The sequence below is a fragment of the Lactuca virosa genome, chromosome 5 (genome assembly GCF_052849685.1).
Source record: "Lactuca virosa cultivar CGN04683 chromosome 5, Lactuca_virosa_CGN04683_v6, whole genome shotgun sequence".
Lineage (NCBI taxonomy): Eukaryota > Viridiplantae > Streptophyta > Magnoliopsida > Asterales > Asteraceae > Lactuca > Lactuca virosa.
Window position 1 is genome coordinate 100410808 of NC_136430.1, and position 4751 is coordinate 100415558.

Consider the following 4751-nt stretch of genomic DNA (forward strand, 5'->3'; position numbering starts at 1 on the left):
TTGCACTTCCATAAATAAACCATAATAGCAAGTAAATCGAAGCTAAACGAAAGTCTTTCAATTACCTTGGTTTAAATCGTCTTTTGTGTTTCTTGATTTTAGTTTTAATATTTTCCTTAATAGTTGATAGTTAGCTTAGTTAATTAAGTTTCTAGTCTTGCAAAACTAGAGAAAACCCTTTTCTGAATTAAATAGTAATTTAGTTAGTTAGTAGATAAGAATTAGCTAATCATCCTGTTCCATGTGTTTGATACCTGTCTATTATGCTATACTATTCCCAACAAGGTATATTTCCTTAGGTATTAATTAGTTACATTAGTAGGATTAACTAGTGCATAATTATTGATGCATCAAGCTTCTGGCGATGTTGCCGGGGAACGGTCCATTTTTAGTTAATTTGAATATGCTATATTATTAGGATTTTTTTGTCTATTTTCTTTTAAATTTTCATTTTAGTTTCTTTTGTTTGACTCACAACGTCGTGGTCATTAACACCACGTCGAGGTGTCGTAACAGTTAGATTTTAGTTTTGTTTTTTGTTCTTTTTACACGTTTTATTTGTTTTTTTATTAGTAATTTATGACCCGAGGGTCAAACACACCAATCTTACCACCGTGTAACGATCCCGAGTTAGAATTCCATAAGAAGAAGACAACCAAACTCGGAGAATCAAGCAAAAGAACTCTTGAAAGTAAATTCGAATATTTTCAAAAGACTCCTAACAAAAAGGAGTTAGGGTTCGAGCTCGAAAGCAAACAAGAATATGACAAAGTAAGCGAATCCGAAAGCGAACCAAAAGCGAAAATGGCGGACATTGCGGACATGGCGATGGAAGCCTACAAGAGGCGGATGCGTGAAGACACCGGACCCGGACTTGTGCAACCCGCAATCCCCAACACCGCCAGTTTTGAACTGAAAGGCCACATCCTTGCTCAGCTGAAATACATACCCTTTTATTGGAAAGACCATGAGGATACCTACAAGCACCTTGATGAGGTCAATGATATTGCTAACTACTTCAACATCCCAAATGTCCCACACGAGACCGTTTTGCTAAGAATGATCCCTGTTACTCTTGAGGGAACAACAAAATATTGGTTGAAGGCACTCCCACCAGGCACGATAACAACATGGGAACAAATGCGCGAAGAGTTTATACAACTGTTTTTCCCACCATCTAAAGTTTCCAAGTTGAAGAAGGCCATTGCAAATTTCAAGCATCAATCGGGTAAGTCATTGTACGAGGGGTGGGAGCGATATAAGGGTTTGTTGAGAAACTTTCCTCAAAATGATCTCAACATCCAACAAGAAGTCTCGATTTTCTATGATGAGGTGAACGTGACAACTAAGCAACTCCTTAATTCTCAAGGGCTACTAACAAAGAAAGCACCAGCCGCAATCAAGGAGCTAATCGATGAATTTTCTAAACATTCAAGAGAATACCATAATCCTTGATATGATGCAACACTACAAACAAAATGAATTTAGTGGCACACAAAAAGTGCCACCAAATACCAACATAAGTGCCACTAAAAGGTCTTTTAAAGAATCAACGGCCCAAATAAAAAATGTCACTAGAAACACTCCCACTAAAACTCTTTAGTGACACTTTTCGGTTTTGCCCCTACAACTTTTTAGGTTTTTAGTGACACTTTTTTATTTTCCATAACAAACAAAAAGTATTTTCTAGCAAATATTGTGTGCTGTTAAATACGCATGTTATTCTAGAATTGATGCTACTTTTAGTGACACTTTTTTGTTTTCCATAATACAAGAAAAGTATTTTGTGGCACATATTTTGTGCTAGTAAGTATTCATCCAACTTTTTTAATGCATACTATTTATAGCAACATATTTTATAGTATAATATAAAATAAAAAGCTAATTACATTATACATGTGTGGAAAATAACAAAATTACATTGATTTCATCACTGGTATTTTATTCTTTAGATACAATGTCTAAATAAATGTCAAATAAGTCTAAATATGGAACAAAGTAAATGTAAAAAAAATACCTAACAATAGTAGCAAAAGGAATTTGAAACTTTATTACCTGAATTTCTTTTCCAAACTTCATGTTAACTTTTAATATTTGTGACTCTTGTCTCTTCCTACCATGCCACTTGTATTGAATGGTGACATACTTCCACTTGGTCTAGTACTATCTTCACTGAAATTCGAATTCCATGCTCTCTTAATTGTCTTTTGATATAGTCCGCTGATACAATTTTTCAAGCGTGTATATATAGATTATTTTAAACAAGACTTGTAGAAATAGAAGAAAAGGTAAAATGATAAATATTCATTTTGAAGTTAAAACATAGACCATTTAACTTTAAAAGTCAAAGTAGATGAAATGATCCATATGTGTTAAATCTTGAGCTCAAAAAACTACTTTCAGTTTCAAAAAATGACATGAACATCAATAAATACATAAAAAGTAGAAAGAAAGTGTGTCAAAACTGTAGAAAAACAAGTTTGACTAGAAATAATGTAAAAGGAAGAGAGAATTTATTATTAATAAGAAAGATACCATTGCTTTTAGCAACTCCTGGATAATTTCCTAAGCTTGCCTAAGCCTTAAATCAAAAACACGTGGTGGTAAATCAACCTCAATCAAAATGTGAAGTGGCTCATTTAAATGCTCATAACCCGGTCTTCCCTTATGTTTCTCGTCCTTTAGATTATGAACAAATATGAAAAAGGTATAAAAATCATATGAAAGAACCTTATCATGATCTTTGATTGACCATTTTCCTCTTATACACACACGACACCCTGTTGTAGCCTCTACACGCTTTAGTGACTTTCCTTTAGGTCCTAAAAGCTTACATTTGGGAAGGTATGAACAGGAATTTCCAACCGCAAGATTTGCTTCACTGTGTATGAACTAGGGCTTACTAGAGTTCCTTGCCAATCCATTGTCATTCCACTTAACCTCTGACATAACACAAGATAAATAACTTCAAAATTTTATTAGAGAAATAAGAAGTTTTAGAGTTGAATAAGTAAAATTATTAATTACCTCTTATGGAAATCCATTCCAACCACCTGGAATATGTGACATAATATCTGAAGAAGCCATGGGGCTTGGGCTTCTATGTCGCATTCTGTCAAGCTCATTATACCCTTCGTTCTATAGGACTGTAACATACCAGAAAGCTTCATAATTTATGAAATAATTGATGTTGAAGTCAACAGTTAAAACTTAAAGAAATATGGGTTATCATCACTACTAACATCAATATGCTTCATCAAAATCATACATGTAAGTATAGGAAAATTTGAGCCTTGAATAATGTTGTGATCCCATTTAAAGGCTCACATTAAATAAAGAAAGACGACATCTATTTATTTCTGTATCTGACATCCTTGTAGTGTTTATTATGTAGGAGAGAAAAGTTGTGCAATGTTTGGCATGCACTGGACTGGGACTGACACATACTACTTGATTGTTCTTATCTCTTCACCTGATGAGTTATATAATATTTATATTAATCATACGAATGCAAGAGAATTCTAAGAAGATTTGAAAAGATATGATCTTGATGACCAGGGTTCAAAGAAGTTTTTGACAACTAAATTTCTACATTTCAATACACTCCGGTATACACTCCAGACACTCCAGATAGAAAATGAAATCCATTGTAGTTGTACAGGATATCAGCATCTGCCACTCCTGTTTATACGTTTCAAGAAGTTATGAGCAAGCTATTTGATATCAGTATGATATGATGTTTTTGCTTATTTCCTTCCTTCCTTCCACTAAAAATTAAGATGTTTTGCTTACTCATATTTATGATTTTCTTTTACCAGGTTGCGGGCACAAATAGAATCCGAAAGCCTAAACTGAAAGTTGAGAAGGTGAGCGTCAAGAATGAAACTGAGACTCCAACTGCAGCTAAGGAGAATGAGGAAACAAAAGGTAATGATGAGATTAGTAGCAGTGAGTCCAAAAAAGAAGAGACGGATGGGGAATCTACCTCTACACATGATGAGCTATGATTTAACCAACATTAACATACAGAACAAGCAGTAAGTTTCTAGTTTTTATAGGGAAGGATGTTAGGGGAGAGGTAGTTAAAAGTTGAAACTAATATATATATATATATATATATATATATATATATATATATATATATATGTGTGTGTGTGTATATATATATATATATATATATATATATATATATATATATATATATATATATATATATATATATATATATATATATATATATGATGAAAACCAATTGAGTACTTCCATTCCATTATTTGGAACTATTTGTGTGCTAGTTTTGTATCCGATAAAGTCACTCATGTATAATACTTACTACTAGTATACGTTCATGCATTTCTAGTTGTTTGGTTCACATACAAATTTGAAATCAAAACGGTTACATGAAAAAAACAAATTATTCTAACACTCCTAAACACTTTTCAAGAATTATGAAAAATAATAAGTCTCCCTTGCGAAATTATTGTTGGACATGCCAGATTACCATTATGATCTTATTGTATTTTGTTTGTGAAATGGTAATATATTGCCCATTTCACAGCAAAATGGGCATTTACTATTCGCGAAAAGGTCATTAAAATTTTAATTTATTTTATAAATCCCAACTAACTACATTTTTTAATAATATTCCCTAGCTGATATTAAATCTCTCATGAAACACATTATGCACCCACTATATAAAGATGTTTAAGGCATATCATAATTCACACAGTGTAACATCCCAAATTTCGAGT

The 4751-nt window shown here is 32.6% G+C and overlaps 1 non-coding gene and 1 pseudogene across 1 annotated transcript; both read right to left on the reverse strand.

Moving 5' to 3' along the window:
- Positions 1-1188: 1188 nt before the first annotated feature.
- Positions 1189-1295, reverse strand: LOC145118131 (small nucleolar RNA R71). The gene has a single exon (XR_013713110.1). It is a non-coding gene; the product is annotated as a small nucleolar RNA R71 (small nucleolar RNA).
- A 792-nt stretch (positions 1296-2087) lies between these two features.
- LOC145111522 (KH domain-containing protein At3g08620-like) lies at positions 2088-3648 on the reverse strand (annotated as a pseudogene).
- Positions 3649-4751: the final 1103 nt, after the last annotated feature.